At 49.7% G+C, this 17289-nt stretch overlaps 1 protein-coding gene across 6 annotated transcripts in view; it reads left to right on the top strand.

Moving 5' to 3' along the window:
• SVIL (supervillin) overlaps window positions 1–17289 on the top strand; it is a 205351-nt gene that overhangs the window by 36932 nt on the left and 151130 nt on the right. For 4 of the 6 annotated variants that reach the window (XM_058669652.1, XM_058669654.1, XM_058669651.1 and 1 more), the window contains exon 2: window positions 6868–6968. The exons of the other annotated variants lie outside the window; for them this stretch is intronic. The gene's annotated coding sequence lies outside the window, so the exon portion shown is untranslated. The remainder of the gene's footprint in view (window positions 1–6867; window positions 6969–17289) is intronic. 6 annotated transcript variants of the gene reach the window in all.

The raw sequence follows: 17289 nt of genomic DNA, 5'->3' as shown, positions 1-17289 counted from the left end.
TTTATTTTTGTGCAAGACAGCTTTCAAATTCATGCATAATTTTTTATGATACACATATTCATGAAGTTTTTTAAAAATTTATTTATTTTTTATTGGAAAGTCAGATATTCAAAGAGGATGACAGACAGAGAGGAAGATCTTCCATCTGCTGATTCACTCCCCAAGCAGCTGCAATGTCTGGAGCTATGCTGACCCAAAGCCAGGAATCAGGAGCATCTTCCAGGTCTCCCAAGAGAGTACAGGGTCCCAACACTTTGGGCCATCCTCAACTGCTTTCCCAGTCTGCAAGCAGGGAGCTAGATGGGAAGCAAGGCAGCAGGGATTAGAACTGGTTCCCATATGGGATCCCAGGAGCATGCAAGATGAGGTCTTTAGCAGCTAGGCTACTGCACTGGGCCCTCCTGAACTTTTTAAGATCCCTAGAAGTGCATGTATTTCAAAACGTTTTGAGATTCAGCCAGCCTTGTCTTCTAACTCCACCTTCCATGAATGCCGGAAATGTCCTCACATGTCCTGTTTTCAGCCCCAATGAAATCGTTAATGCTTCCTTAAGCTCAGTGTCTGCCCCAGATGCGCGCATAGAGCCAGCCCTGATTGGCTGCCATTGTCTGCTTGCTGTGGGATGTAAAGGTACTGTCCGATTTAGAATCAGAATTGCAGCAAGATCCAGCCATCACCTCCGAGTGGGAGCCTGCATGAGGCTGCTCTAGCTGCTTACAGTTGGTCACTGTCTCCTTCCCACTGCGTTGTGGATGGAATCAGGTTCCTTGTTGACAGACCCCTGAATCTGTTATATTGGTTCCGTGCGGGTGTCTGACTCGCTCCTCAGCAGTGACATTGGGAAGAAACTCAAGTGTGTCTAATAGCTATGTCTGAGAGCCGCTGGTATCAACCATCCCCACTGCGGCCACTCAGCAAGAGAATTTGGGCCAGTGGAGAGACTCCCTCCTTGTCATGGAGCTGCTTACTTTTTGCTCCAAGTCTCTTCATGAACAACCCGGGCTTCATGCCTCTCGCCTTTCCCTTTGAAGAACAACCTCAGCCCATCCTTTCGTCCATGTGTTGATTTGCTCGCTCACTCATCCGTTCCTTTCACAACTATTCGTTCAGTGGCGGACCTTAAACTGAGCAGGACACAGGAGCGTAGGAACGCACCTACTGCTTGCTCGCGTTTCCAAAACATCCCTACAAGATCTTTAGGTAAATAGAACCAAGTTACTGCTTCATGTACAACCTTTCAATGATGTCCCACAATACACAGGACAGAGCCTAGCTCACAAGGCCCACGTGGCCCTCCAGGACCTCGTCTCCACTCTGTTGGCCCCAGTCACTCGGCCACATGTTCACGCCAGCCACACCAACCACATCTCTCTGATGTTTCCTGTCCCCCTATTCTATTTCACTCATCTTCCATTGTTTTGCATTCAACCTCCTTGGGATAGCTCCCAAGCTCTTATTTCTTCAAGATTCAACGGAATGATTTTCTTTATGGAGCTGTTCTTGATTCCAATTGCTTGCTCCATGTTACTCAGCAGTTCATTACTCTCTACATGCCCGAGTCTCTTCATGGGAAATTGCAGAGCAGCTAGCCTGCCTGGAGCCGGACACCCAGCACATCTCACAACACCATTTCCACCTACCACTGCTTTCTAATATTGCCCCTCCCCTGATGTCTAATTCGAATCATGCTTAATAATAAAGACACTCAAGGTTCTAGAACTTGGACCTAATGAGCTGAGCATGACTCGCCCCTCCTACTGCTTTAATTGTGGGCCTACATGATTCAGCATCCTGGGAGTGACGGCTGTCACGCAGGCTCATTCGCTGCACGCTGGAAGTAGCTCTCTTGCTTGTGCTTGCTCACCGCTTAGTCAAAAAGAAACAAACTTTTCTGTTTTTCTCTTCCATAAAGGAAATTTATTTTAAAAGATATGTTTGCTTTTATTGGAAAGGCAGGTTTACAGAGAGAAGAAGAGACAGAGACAAAGATCTTCTATGCACTGGGTTACTCCCCAATGCTGCGGTAGCCAGAACTGAACTGATCCAAAGCTAGGAGCCAGTAGTTTCTTCTGGGTTTCCCTCATGGGTGTAGAGGCCCAAGGACTTAGACCATCTTGCACTATTTTCCCAGACCATAAATAGGGAACTGGATGACAAGTGGAGCAGCCCATATGGATGCTGGCAGGTACAGACGGAGCATTAGCTTAGTTGATGCATTAGGCTGTCTCTGCTTTCCTGTGGGGTTTCCCAGTGCCTCCTTCTAGAGGGCCTTCTGTCTCTTTGGAGCCCTGCTTTGGTTTTGTGTCCTGGCTCTACTCTAGCTTCTTGCTAGTGAGTGCCTGGGTTGCTCTACTGCTTGGCCGCCTGTGCTGAGTTCCCACTTCCTGGCCTCAGCCTGGCAGCCTTGACTGTTGTGGGCATCTGAGGAATGAAGCAGAGGAACTGATTCCGCCTAGTCTGCCCCTGACCCATGCCAAATGTATGCCAATGGGAAACTTTCCATGGCCTGTTCTGGGCTGTTTCCTATCATGCTTCTTGCGCTTACTACAGGGTCTCTGTCCTGCCGGAGGAGTTGCACAGGCTTCTCCATCAGAACCTCTCCCAATGCCAGATTTTGCGCATACCAGGAGATCCATGAGCCAGCCCTGCTCAGTTCACCTCATGTCCTACTAGGAACAGTGGTTTTTCCTGACTGGCCTTCAACCCAAACTGGTCCTTGCTGTTGGATGTTTGAGCCCAGCCACAGCTCATCCATACCCACATATAGCTCACACTTGGCTCAGTGGGGGCTGAGACCTAGCCTATTCCATTCTACATCTACCCTGGTCCTCCAGAGCATAAGATGGTATTAGAGTGTAGCACGGATTGGTGCATACAGTCCCAGTCCACACTTGTGCCACAGGAGACTACAACCGTATCCTGATCAGAATGCAGCCCCCATTCCAACCCATGCGCTCCCAGCTAGTGTATCCCCTTAGTTCCCCAACCAGGCCTGTTCCTGGCCATAGATCATGCACATGCCTGTGGCTGCTCTGACCCAGCTTGGCATAGCCCCTCACCTGTCCGGCCCCTGCCTTAGATGCTGTGGCTTAGTGTCCCTGGCTCACGCAGACCAGTAGGTGCAAGAGCCTAGCTCGGCATGACCTGTGCTTCATATTTGTAATTTTGCTTGTAAGCTAAGGTTTGCTCAGTCCTGCCCAGTCCACCCCGTTCCATTACCAACCCACACATTAGCTAGCAATTGGAGCTACTATGCCCAGCTTGTCCGACCCCCCAGGTCTGGACCATGTGTTCACCAGTGGGAGTTATGACCCGCCAGGGAAGTTTCCCAGTTCCTCTGCTTGACTCACTCCCAGACCCAGTTCTCATACATACCAGTGGGTGTTAGGCCAGTGCCCAGCATAGTCCCGCCTTCCATTTGGCCTTGTATGAGCTGGTGAACGTTGCAGCCCGGCCCACTCCATACCCTATTCAGGATGCACATTTGGGTGCTGCTGTCTTAACTGGTTCAGACTGTTGTTGGTTCCTTTACCGGTGAGTGATGGCAGGTTCCTTGGTCACACCTAGCTTAGTCCATCACCACCCCAACCCTTGAGCTAACCAGTGGGGCTAGAATTTCCGCAGGGTTTGGCCCACACATTCCCCACAGAATCTACCCCCCCGGATATGGTTCTCTCGTGTGCTAGTTAATGTCATGACCCTGCCTAATGTGACCCTTCTCCTGATCCATCATCATGTCAGGTAAAAGGTATGATCCTGCTAGACAAGCCCTGAGCCTTAGCTTTTGCATGGACTGGTGTTCGGTGGTCAGTATTGTTCAGTGATTACAAGTTCTACACAGGATTTGAAGGAGTTTGGTATATCAGTCTTGTCCATAAGTATCTGGTCCCTCCCCTCCAACCTACCAGGTCTCATTACCCTCACTTCAAAGGAAAAGTTACTCTGTGTTTGGAAATCTTTACAATTGATTCACATCCCAGAAGCACAGCATGGAGCTACCTAAGCAGCAATTCAAAGAACCAAAACCCCAGATTTCACGGCCGGGCGGCCAGTAGGCAGAACCTGGCACCAAATGGCGTGTTAGCCACCCCAGGAACAGCTCACCACGTGTACGCGGTGGCTGGTATCAGAGCTCCAAGCATGAAGACGGCCCTGGCATGGCAATCACCAGCAGCCAGCAGGCTGCTGGAAGTTTCAACCTCCAGACCTCAAGGTCACCCCTCCCCCCGTTACATGTCTGTAAGACGCGAAGGTGGAGCTGAGGTACCCCCTGGTCTGCACCTTGCACGATTCCGCATTGTTGCAAGTTTGAAGACTGACATGTGCCCCGTCCTTCCGGTTCTGCAGGCTTCTGGACACCAGCAGACACCAGCCAGCTAGCTCCTTCTCCTAGCTTACTTGTACGTCACCGTTTCCTTATTTCAACAGCTGCTGCGGGTCAGTCGTCTTTCAGTCATGTTGTAGGCTGTGCAGTTTCACATCTTGCTCTTTTTGCACAGTCCACTTCCTGGAAGGTGTAGGCCTATGCCTTGTAATCTTACTACCTCCCTCGCAGGTTCCGATTTCTCCAGTGACGGAGAGCCAGCTAAATAGATGTGTGCTCACATACTCATGTACACTTCCACAGCAGGCTGCCTCCCTTCTGGGAGCGGTGGAGGGTCTGCATTCCCAACGCACACTCAGTAATGGCTCTGTTACAAGTACGCTGCTTGGGACAAACCTATCCAGGGCAGAGTGTCTGGGTTGCCATCCAGGTTAATTTCCAATTCCAGCTTCTGGTTTAAAAAAATTTTGTTTTAATTGACTTTAGTTTGCTTGTAACAGAGCCAAATTAGTTTGTAGATACAATTCTAAAAGCATTATCATATTCCTTTCCTCCTGGTCATGCTCTCTCTCTCCTTTAGTTTCCTGGGTGGCATTTACAAAAATTATTTTTATTGGAAAGTCAGATTTGTAGAGAGAAGGAAATATAGAGAAAAATCCTCCATCTGCTGGTTCACTCCCCAAGTGGCCACAACAGCCAGAGCTGATCCAGTCTGAAGCCAGAAGCCAGGAGCTTCTTCCAGGTCTCCCACGTGGGTACAGAGTCCCAGTGCTTTGGGCTGTCCTCAACTGCTTTCCCAGACCACAAGTGGGGAGCTGGAATGGAAGTGGAGCAGCTGGGATACAAACTGATATCCATATGGGATCCTGTTGCATGCAAGGCGAGGACTGTAGCCACTAGGTTACTGTGCTGGGCCCAAATAGCATATTTTACATTTGCATTGCAGTAGAAAGTCCTAAGGCTTCAGCAAGTAAGAAACAAAAGCACTTAAGTTTAGTGAGAATACAGACAACGGCTATAAGCAATCATTGAATGGAAGAATGACCGCTTCACCCCATGCAGTGACTTATAGAGTAGTCACAGATCATTAAAACTATAGTAGCTCAACATTCTTAAAACTAGTTTGACAAAGTGTAAGGGAAAATATAGTTTAATAAGAGTATTTGCAGCAATACTGTTGTACACAAACCTCTTTTTTATCCTTTTTTTTTTTTTTTTTAAGATTTTAGAACATCTGGTATTTGTCTTTCTGGGTCCAGCTTATTTCACTCAACATGATGTCTTTTAGTTGCTCTGCTGCAAATGGTAGAATTTTGTTCTTTTTGATAGCTGGATAATCAATGCACAGCCAGGGAGGCAGAAAGTGGTTACCCCAGGAATTGGGTCTCTGTCACCCACATGGGAAACTTAGATGAAATTCCTGCTTCCTGGCCCTGGAACCAACTCCCAACTTTGGAGAACGTTAGGGGGATTAACCAGCAGGTGGAAGACTTCTTTGGTTTTTTGCTTCTCTCCCAGCCTCCCTCCACCTTTTTCTTTCCCTCTCTCTGGCTCCCTTTCTTTCCCACTCTCCCTCTCCCTCCCTCTCTTCCTCTCTCTCGTTGCCTGTCTGCCTTTTAAGACTTAAGCCTTTGGTCTCTGCTGTGAACAGGAAGAAACACATGAAGACAGGGCGCCTGCTTGAGTGGAGCTGGGGGAGGAAAGAATGACAACTGTGAGAATATTGCCTTCTGCCTTTGCCAGTGTGGTGTCTCATCACCAGGGAAGCAGGAGGAAGGACCCAGGGCGGGGCTCCCCACTGCATGGTGGGCTGCCGGGCTGCCCCACCCGGGGTCTAATCACCTGTGAAGGTTGTGTGATGTCTGACGCCCCAAGAGCCATGGATTAAAGCCCAGTCTGGGCCAGTGAACAGAGCAGTTCCTGGGAGCTGAAACGCTCATGCAGTGATAATTCATCCACAAAGGGAATTAGCTAATGCTCTATTATTAAAAATGACAGTACTTTTCTTTTTTTATTCAAGCTCTTGGAAATCTTCACCGTGCCCTCGAGGGAACCTAGCTGTATTTATTTATTTATTTATTTATTTATTTATTTATTTATTTATTTATTTATTTTTCCATCCCAGGTAATTAGATTGGCTACCTTTTATCCAGATAAAGTTGGCACTTTGCCCTTTCCTTGCAGGAAATGCCGTGGGTGCCTCTGCAGGTGTGGGTGAATGGTTGGCAATAACGCAGGTGGAGTGAATGAGTAAGGCAGGGAGCCATGTGTTGCTGAAATTGGGATAACTTGGCTGCTCCCCAGAACTCAAGCTAGGGGAAAGTGAATTCAATCCTTACTGTGTTTGTCATGGTCGAGATGACCAGGTTGGGGGAGAAGGGGAGGAATTATGGAAATGGTATGTTAATTTCAGATTCCACTCTTCTGGGTCCAGGCCAAGAGGGGATACTGACAAGACACAAGCTGTAGCTTAAACTGCAACTGATTCCTTCTTACGTCCTTAGTGTATGTGTGGGTAATTTTTTTGAACTTTTCTTTTCTAGATCTTTCAAGTTGCATCACAGACTGAATATTTTCTGCACCTGCAGGAGAGGCCCACCAGGGCTGATGATTTCTCTTTGAGCCTCTGCTAGCAGAACAAAAGGTAACTATCGATGATTTCAGGATGTGCCTGCGATATTGTCAAAGTCAATGGCAAGAGCGGTAGATAGACAAAAGACCGAAAGGGTGTTTTTTTTTTTTTCTCTCTTACAAAAGTATAACTGGAGTCAATCTTTAGATTACTTATAAGCAATTTGTCTTAAAAATAAAGCAAACCTTAATGTTGAAGATGCTCACCAAGTCACTTACACTGCAGGTCAGAGCACCCTGCTTCAGTACCTGACCCCACTCACTGCAGATGCAGATCTTGGAAGGAAGTGGTTGTGGTCGAGCCATTGGACCATGTCACCCACCCTGCACTTCTAGACTGTGTTCCAAGCTTCTGGCTTTAGCTCCCCCAGCTGTTATGTAGGAACGCTCTCTCATCTCTCTGTCCCTCTCTTCCTCTGGAATGAACAAAGGAAGAAGGAAAAATAAGTGTTCACAGGTGGGCGTGCCTGCGGTGGCATGAGTTGCCCACGCAGCCGACTCCTCACACATCCCATCTCCCCTGGGCCATCTCTCCTGTCTGTTCCCAGGGCAGCCACACTAAGAGAAAGGGTGGGGAGGTGTAATAACTCAGCTGAGTGAGAACGCCTTGTCACCACCCGTCAACGGATGACAGTAATCAGTTCCCCTCCCTACTCACCTCCAGCTCAACGAAGCTACAAAGTCACTACAAAGTGATGACTTGGCTTGGCTATGCTCCACTGGAACCAGACCCCTACACCTCAGCACCCTCAGTTCCTTGACTTCCTGGAGTCCTCAGCCACCCTTGGCCCACCCCAGGGTTCTAGCAAGTTGTCTTCCCAAATCTGGGAGTAATCACTTGCTTTTTCCCCATTCTTCAAGTGACTTTGCGTAACGAGTAGATTTGTGGTTAAAAATAAAAACTGTGCTGCAGGGCTGGTGTTGTGATAACAGGCAAAGCAGTGGCCTGGGACACTAACATCTCATATGGTTGCTGGTTCCTGTCCTGGTGGTTCCACTTCCAATCCAACTTTCCGCTAATGTGCCTGGGAAGGCAGTGGAAAATGGTCCAAATGCTTGGGCCCCTGCACCCACGTGGGAGACCTGAAGGAAGCTTCTGGCTCCTGGCTTTGGTCTGGCTGAGCTCTGGCCTTTGCTGCCATTTGGGAAGTGAACCAGTGGATGGAAGAACTCTCTCTCTCTCTCCCTCTTTCCCTCTGTTACTCTACCTCTCAAATAAATAAAGAGATCCTTTTTTAAAAAATTGTAAGTGTTCTTAAAAGGATTTATTTATTTAAAGGCAAAATGACAGAGGGAGAGACAGAGTGATCTTCCATTTGCTAGTTCATTCTCCAGATGGCTACAACCAGTGGCTAAGTGCTGGTTCAGCTAAAGCCAGAAGCTGGGAATTCCACCCTGGTCCCCAACGTGAGTGTAGGGGCCGAAGCACTTGGGCGATCCTCTGCTGCCTTTCCAGGCACATTAGCAGGGAACTGGATCAGCGAGTGGAGCACCTGAGACTCAAATTGCCCCTGCAGTATGGGATGAGTGTGGGATGCTGACCTTGTAGGTGGCAGCTTAGCTAACTATACCATAATACCAGTCCCAAGGAAACACATGTATTATTTTGTTTTTCTTTGAGAAGCACAGAACAGATACATTGAACTCCCATCTGTTGATTCATTCATATGCTTGCAGCTTGATCCAAATCTCCTATATGAATGGCAGGGACCAAAGTACTAGAGCTGTCACCTGCTGGCCAGGCCATATATAGAAGAGCAGGAAATTGCAGTCAGAAGCAAGAACAGGACTTGAATCCCAGCACCCTGATAGGGCAAATGGGTCTGACCTGTACACAGTCTGACTGCTACACCCAATGGCTCCTTGAAACCCTGCATCCTGAATGGGTCCCCCTTGGTCCTCTGGCCGTGAGGTGCTGTCCAGAGCCTGGGTGGGTCTGCACACTTGCCACATTTCCACACAGCACCAAGAGGCAGCTTCAACTGGCTCACAGAAGGCAGCCAGAGGAGGAGGGCAGGGGAGCCCACGGCTCAGTGCCCACAGTGAGAGTGCAGTACAGGTGAGTCAGAGGAAGTGACCCTGGAGACAGACAGTCCCGTCTACCTGGAGCAAGGCTTACATGTTGTGCAGGGCTGGGAGGGAGAAGCTTACTACGAGTTGATTATAAACCTGTTAGAGGAGAGTCTAAATGCAACCTTTGGACCCTGTTTGCTGAACTTCCCTTGAACCCTGGTGTCTGTCTCCCATGCCCAGTCTCCCGCTGAGTGCTCTGGGGCAGGGCAGGAGATGGTCACTAAACAAGTGCTAAGTAGGCAAGGCCCAGGGCCTCACTGTGCTGGGGCTGTCCCTGTGGGTGCCATGCATTGAAACCTCGCAAAGCACATGTGTCACCAGAAAATGAGAGGGCTCTTCCACCTGCTGGTTCTCCCCACCACCCAAATGCCCACAATAGCCAGGCGCTGTGCCAGGCCAAAGCCAAGAACCAGAAATTCCACCTGAGTTTCCCATAACGATGACAGGGAACTCAAGCACTTGGGCTTTCATCGACAGCTTTCCCAGGCACACCAACAGGAAGCTGAATTGGAAGCAGAGGAGCTGGGCCCTCCATTGGCATTCAGGTCTGGGCTGCCCGTATCCCAAGCAGCTAACCCATGTTGTGTTCCACAGCCCTGCCCCTTCTTGCTCAGCATCTTTGTTCTCAGCTTGTGTCCTTAGGTGTGTGTTTGAGGGCGAGGGAAGCTGTGTGCTGGCAGGTCACTGGAGTTTACACTGCTGGGCTCCAAGAATTGCTTCCTGTGTGATTTGCTAAGCCCCAATGCAGTCTCTGGAGGCCTCGCATGCTTAGGCCCATGGAGGTCAAAGCAGCAACCGTGATCCTGCGCAGCCTGTCTGTCACTCAGGGCCATGTGGCATCTTAGCAATGAAATGAGCAGAAGCTGGGAACCAGCCCTGGTGTCCAGGCCAGTGCCCAATCCCTTGCTATGCACACTGTCCACTCCTTGTATGTGCTGCAGGCAGGATTACTGAGGGTGGGGGAGCCTCTGTTACACAACCGAATTGTGCCCTGGGTCGTGTGGAGACAGAACGAGTGCACTGAGCCTGAGTTTGTCACGCCTGCCTCCTTGGCGACAAACGAAGGCGATAGAGATCCCAGAGCACGCCTCCGGGCCAGTAGCTGAGTAGCCACAGCCTCGGAGGGAGCCATCACAGCTGATGGCATCTAGCAGTCGGTGCCCCGAAGGGTGAGTTCTGGCTTCCCTTCCCAGGTGACCTTCAGGACTGGGTGGGTGGTCGACGGGCATTCCTGCCACTTCTGTGTTGACTGAGATTAGTGGGAAAGGAGATTTCAGAGGCAGGGACTCCAAGCGATGGTGACATTTTGTCTTCTTGTCACTAGATAAATCATTTTCAGATGGTCTGGATGGCAGTGATGAAACCCTGAGTTTATTTCCTCCTCCTCCTCTTTCTTTTCTGCCCCTTGCATCCCACGACCTCCCATGACTTTTTACCTGGTCCTCACCCCCTCCCCACATCAATGAACTCTGTCACCCTTCTCAGTGGCGCCATGCGCACTTCTTGTAGCATGGATCTTGTGTCGTCTCTCCAGGATTCAAATCCGCCTTAGGCCAACACTTGGGGCCATTCTAATGGAAGCTCCTGTCCGCTGGCCACCTCCACTCCTGACCTGTGCACTCCATCACAGGGCCTTAAATGTGGCTGCTCCTCTTTCTCCTCTTCCTTCTCAAGTGGCCAAATCTGATAGAACCCCACGGTGCTCTTTGGATGTTTCACCCAGGATGGGAGGTGGGTCAGATGTACCTGTCATAGGAAGTGGAGACAGTAGACAAAACTGTGAAGGCACTTCAAAAATGGAATGAAAAGGGGAAGTTGATGCAAAACAGAAAAAAAATCAATTTGTGGATTATTTATTTATTCATTGGTAACACACATTTCCCATGAATTTGTGAAGAACCCTCCTATTCAAGCATCTGCCAGGCCATTTGCTTGAGATGCTGCTGATCTCAGCAACAGGTGGACTGGGTCCCAGCTTCTAGCATCCTCCCTAGGCATTTCCAAACTGGCCATCTTCCTGTTTCTTGCTCTTTGGCTCCTCCTGTGTGTCTGCTGCACTGTTAAAATGTTTCCAAAGAGAGACTCACTGTGGTGGCAGGGAGCAGAGTGTGCAGTCCAGGGTTTTGTCAGCTTCCTCAGCTGTGGCCTCCCGTGCTTTGCTCACCCCATCGCGAGGACCCTCCGGACACACTTTCCCCTTCACGGGAGCAATGTGCACCCAGGTGCTTTAGCCTGTGCATCCAGACAGCTGCAGGCTTGTATGCAGTTGGCCTAGGTCAGTGTAGGGTGTCCCTTGCTCCAGGCAGCGAAGAGGTGTCACAGCACAAGCCAGGAGCAAAGGGTGTGCGCACTGAAGCCGTGGTGTTCCCCAGCCCTCGGTGGACTTCTGCCGCAGCCACTACCCTCCCTGCACAGGTGCTGCCCTCCCCCACACTCTGCTGCAATGCTTGCTGGCCCTTCTCTGCTGCCTTGACTTGCTTCAACATCCGGTGGGAGCAGAGACTTGTCCTGCCAGGCAGCCCCTGAATGAGTTTCCAGCTTGCCCAGTGCTTTGGAAGAAGGAGCAGTCAGGCTGCTTGGCCCTTGATGTGGCGGGGTGGGGTGGCTGTCTTGGGTGAGTACAGTGGGCTGTATGAGTTGAGGGCACAGCCCTAGGACTGAGTCAGTGCGAAGCAAAGCACCTGCTATGAAAGAGCTCCAGGGGCCCAAATCTGTGTTGGCTATACCAGTATGCCAGCATAGTCGCTTATTCTGTTGTTTTTTTTTTTAACATGTTGGTGTCAGACACCGGTACGCCAACAGACAGGGTCTGGAGACCCATGTGTGAGCGTGTGTGGACACTGGGTAGGCAGGCACAGCCCCAGGCTGGCAAGGCATACTGCCAAAGGACTGGTCATGGGGGCTAGGGACTGCTCAGGAAAGTTGGTCTGGAAATGTGTTTGGGGGGAGGACTGCTGAAGGAGAATGTGCCAGGTAAGCCGTGTCTTCTCAGGGTCTTCACCAACCTGGCTGATGAACTTGCAGGTGAACAAGGAGGCTGAGACTGAATGGTTTAGAGGAGATAAACCAGAGAAACGTCAGAGGTTAAACCAATATACCTGCCCACATGGGAGACCTGAGCTTGTTGGTATCAACCACCTACCTACCCACACACATAGAAGCCTGCCCAGCAGGGCCCGACCACAGTACCTGCCAGTGAGTGTTGGACAGGAGGTGGACCATGTTAAGCTGACTGTGACACTAACCAGCATGTGAGAGGATTGGGTCTGGGGGCAGATGCTGAGAGGGACTGTGAATTCACCCCTGTGGGACTGCCATACCAGCTTGTTTGCTCGAGGGTTGAGGCAGTGACAGGCTGACCTAAGCATGACCATGGAACTCAGCAACACTCATGGGTACTGAGTGTGGAGCGGGCCGGGTTGCAGCATCCACCAGCACACACAAAGGCCAAGACTGCGGAGGCAGATTGTGCCGGGTAAGGGCCTAGCACCCACTGGCATGTGTGAGATCTGGGTCTGCGAGTGGTCCTGGTCAGGGAATTTGCAGAACTCCCCTGGTGGGCTATAGCTCCCACTGGTGAACACAGGAGTCAGGGCTGGGTGTTGGTCAGGATGGACAGGACCTTGGAAGGATTACCTCAACCTTGCAGCAACAAAATCCACAGCGCTTCAGAACTATCAAACCACTTAAGCAGTGGCCTCAGAATATGCTCCACATTAGGGACCCTGGAATGACATTGGGTGGCCTTCCTGGGTACTGATGCAGTTGGATTGCTGGGAGTGGCGCTCTCCCTTTCTCTCTCTACGTCCCCAGACACAGGAAGAAAAAAAGAGACTGGAGGCAGTTGTCTCATCGACTTTCCCCCATTCCTCAACCCTCTCCACCCTAATTGGTGGTCCATGTGGGCATGCATCCTGCTCAACTATATAAACATCATTAAAACAAAATAAATTTATTAAAAAAAAACGATATCCCCATGCCAACTCCCAGAAAGTGGGAATAGGTAATGAGGCCACCAGGAGGGAGGGCTGGCAGAAGGCTGCCACCAAGACGGGGGTTAGGCCAGCAGGGTCACTGTCACCACAAAGAGGGCCCTTCTGAAGCCGAGAAGGAAGGCAGGCATGAGTGACCGAATGACGCTCAGGTGGTACAGTCACTTCTCTGGAGCCTGCAAAAGGAATGTGACCCTACCAGCACCATGCTATTTTTACAGTCCTTTGAGACCCATTTCAAATTTCTAACCTCTAGTACTTCAAGGTAATAAGTTTGTGGGTTTAAAAATTAATTAAAAGGACTTAATTATCTACTTGAAAGACAAAGTGATACAAAGGAGAGAGAGGGGAAGTGAATGCCTGCTATAGCCAGGGCTGGGCCAGAAGCCAGGAGCTTCATCCAGGTCTTCCATATGAGTGCAAGGATGCAAGAACTAAGGCCATGCATCGGCTGTCTCCCAGGTCCATCAGCAGGAAGCAGAATCCAAAGTGGAGCCACCCGCATTCACATCCGTTGCATTGGGGGGTGTCCCATATGGCCGTTTAATCCAGTGCCTCACAATACCTACCCCCCAATTTGTATTATTGGAAGCTACGAAGTTTTTCCCAATAAGCTGTAATAAATAATGCAATATGGAAATCTCTATTTTGGAAATATGAGAGCCTCTGAATTATTTATGGAAAATAATAGAATGGGAGGTTTGATGGGATAGAAATAACTTGAGATCTTATAAAAATTCATGCTGAGGCCTTTTTTCCTAAGGCCATTTCTTTCCCAAGAGTGAGTTACAGGAACTATCTTTCTCCACTTTTATATCCCCATAGTCTGGGGCAGTGCCAGACTCATTTTACAAATGGATGAACCTCTTCTAACTAAACCCAGGGAAAACCAAACTGCTACCTTTGGAAAATCAATTATGTATGCTAAAATGGATAGCCGTAATTAGAGATGTGCAATTCAGGCCCAAGTTTTAGACAAAGAGATCATTCTTTGCTTTGTCATTCAGGCATGAGAGGCTTGGGACCTGCTTTATGGTACAGTGGGTTAAACCACTGCTTGCAATCCCTGCATCTCATGTTAGGGCACAGGTTCCAGTCCGGCCTGCTCAGCTTTCTATCCAGCTTCCTGCTGATGCACCTGGGACCTCAGTGGATGAAGGCCAAATGGGTGTCCTTGACACCAACATGGGAGACTGGGATGAGTTCCTAGCCAAGATTTGGCCAAAGTCTTGGCTACTGTGGCCATTTGGGGGAGTGAACCAGGGGATGGAAGATTCTCTCTCTGGCCTTTTGACTATATGTGTTTTTTATTATTTGGTTTTTATTTTAGATGATATTTACATAGTCAATCAGGGTGGGAAGGATCTAGGGTTAGAGAGACATGGGTGTGGTCATTGTTTTCAAGCTTTTTATTATTTCTTCTTCCGTTTCTGGGGGGAGGGGAGAGACAAGGGGATAGGTCATGCCCAGCCTCCCTACCATCCCAGTACCCGAGGATGGGGAAAGGCCACCCGATATCAACCCAGGATCACAATGATGCATGTTCCAAAAGTTCTGCCCAGGTGGATGCGATAGGAATATGTGTATTTTTTTTTTTATTAGAAAGTTGTGACACCATACCCAGAGGAGCACCCATTGTAGATGGGAAATAAATCAAGTACGTAAATGATGAAACTGTGAAAGCTCAATGTGAAATAGTTGAGGGTGTCCAGAAGAGGGAGCCTACAGCTCTGCAGGGAAAATGCGGCAAAGAAGGACAAGCTCTAACAGGACCAGGGGGAGCTGGGACGCGTGCCTATCTATACTGAATGCCTAACTCCATGCTTTTGCCATCCCGTTTTTACCTGAGGGCAATAATGCTGTATCTGATGCACTGTGTAAAATCACCTGACATGAGATCGACAGTCCCTGTCTTGGAAGTCCTTGGCTTAAATGCTGTGGACCAGAGGTGGGCACAATTTCCCGCCCAAGGGGGCCGTGACATCTCTCCCACCAGTCTTCACTCAGCTCAGTTGTTGTAGCACCGCAACCATGGAGAGTGCAGAGGTGAATCAGCACACTCAAATAAAAGCTTGACTGGCAGAAGTCAGCAGTGGGCTTTGGGCAGTGCATGGCCAGCTCCTCCTTGGCACAGCAGTTGCAGGCCCCACGCGGGTGAAGGGTTGCTGTCTCAGGGAAGCCGGTGGCTGCTGTGTTAGAAAAGCTCACAGAGAAATGGCGCCGAGGGCGGGGTTGAGCATGGCAGCGCAGACTGACCTAATTTCCTTGGATTTCACCTCCTCATGGTTAATATTTAACAGGCCTTTTTGAGGATCCAGATACAATCCATCTTTAGGTCATTACAGAGGAGTCCAAAGAGAAAAATTACACTAATCCCAGGCTTGGCGGAGCACTAGCCAACACTCCGTTGTGTGGGTTTCAACTTGAGATTGCCTAGGAGATGGGAAGAGAGATGATGTGTCTGATGTCGGAACAGATGACCCTGGGGGAAGCTTAGAGTCGCAAACCTCAGTCACAAGACAGAAACAGCTGCTGGGTGGAACCGGGAGGGGGCTGGGCAGCCAGAGGGAGCCCTGAACTCCCAGGAGGAGAGAAAAAAGCTAGGATGCCTCTTGACCTCGGACTGCAGCAAGCCAGAATGATCTGTCTTTAGTCGCTGATGTGTTACAGAAAATCCCTGGAGTCTGAGGTTGGAGTGAGTTATCCTGTGGAGTCAAGGTGTGTGTTTCAGAACAGATCTTTCCGGCACAGAGTTGAACTTCAGGAAGAGGGGTGCAGGGAAATGCCTGGGGAACCTCAAGGGACCTCAGGGGGTTATGGATGGGAGGATGAATGTGCCAGTCTCCTTGGCCAGACTGTCTGGTAAGATTTTTCTCTTGGAGAGAAGGGGATAAGACAGGGTGGGTGTGGGATTACTTTGGGAGAATGAATTTTTTTTTTAGCAAAAATCTGAAAAAAAAAAAAAAAAGGTTTCTAAGATGGTTTCTGGGTTGTGTGGTTCCAGCTGGACCCACAGACTCACTTTTGTGTCACTGGAGTGGTGTCACCACGGCCCACGTTGTCCACAGTTCCTTCTGCCTGGTGGCCACAGGGCAAGCCCAGCTGGTCATCCCTCAGCTACCCTGCTGGTGCCTTAGGACAGAGTCAGGGTAGAGGAGGGGCGAGGGGAATGGAAATGATAGGAGTGGATAGCTTTTTGGAACGCTTGGCTGCACTCAGTCCAATCCAAACAACTTCAACTTCTCTGCGTGCTCTGGATCCTGGACGTGGAGTTTGTCCTGGATGAAACAGATGTACCGTGGGGATGTGCACGGCATTGCACTTGTGTGCAGGCCAAGTCACACTGCCTCTGATGGACACGACTCCACCTGCAGCAAATGTACCCTGGGATGCCATCTCTGGCCTCCTTCTTGGTGTGAGTACCACACAGCTTTGTGAAGCTTATGAGGTTTTCCCAACCCAAGCATCAGCTTGAGGGAAGCTAAAGAAAATAGTCCGAAAGCAGACAGATCCTTGGATTCTGCCAAGCCAACAGTGGACTGATCAAATATTCTTATGAGGTAGCTCCTCCCATGTCTGTTGGACAAAGCTTTTTTTTTAATCATGAAAATATGGAAAAATATCCACCTGCTGCCAGCATAGAAGGAGTTAAGGAAAAGGGTTCTTTGTTCTCAGCTATTTCCCTTACAAAACTTGTGAAGTCTTAGGCTGCTGGGCCTAACAAACTTTTGCCTTATCTTTAATCACATGATGGAGCCGTTTCTGGCAAGGCTGGTGATAGTTCTTGAATGCCAATTGGCTGCTGTGACTAATGTCTCCCTTCTCTATCAATTTCACCATTGGCTCCTCATTGCCCAGTCTGATTACCCTCACCAGCTCTAGCCCGATGCCCCAGACCCGGGGTCACCATCTATACTGACTTGACTCTGGGAACTTGGTGTAAGTCCCACCCCACCCACCCGCTTCCTCTTGTCCAGCCCCCCTACATGTGGGTCCCCCAGAGTATGCTTTGCTCGTAGCAACTGGGCTGAGTCTGCCAATGAAGACCATGTTCTTCCTTTGGAACCATCCAACCAGAGCTTTCGGTAACTCCTCCAGGAACATCCTGAAACCTCTGGCCCAGCGCCTATGTGATCTACATGCAGCTTTCTCTATCCCGCTGTCCAGGCTCTGCCCATGCCACTCCCCTCCCCTCCCCTCCGGCCAGCCTGGCCACCATCCTCAGCCCTTGAACCTCCCAGTCACATGCACAACTGAAGAGGTGAGAGC

The sequence above is a fragment of the Ochotona princeps genome, chromosome 10 (genome assembly GCF_030435755.1).
Source record: "Ochotona princeps isolate mOchPri1 chromosome 10, mOchPri1.hap1, whole genome shotgun sequence".
Lineage (NCBI taxonomy): Eukaryota > Metazoa > Chordata > Mammalia > Lagomorpha > Ochotonidae > Ochotona > Ochotona princeps.
Note: the sequence above shows the minus strand (reverse complement) of the source record. Positions and strands in the feature narration are given on the sequence as shown.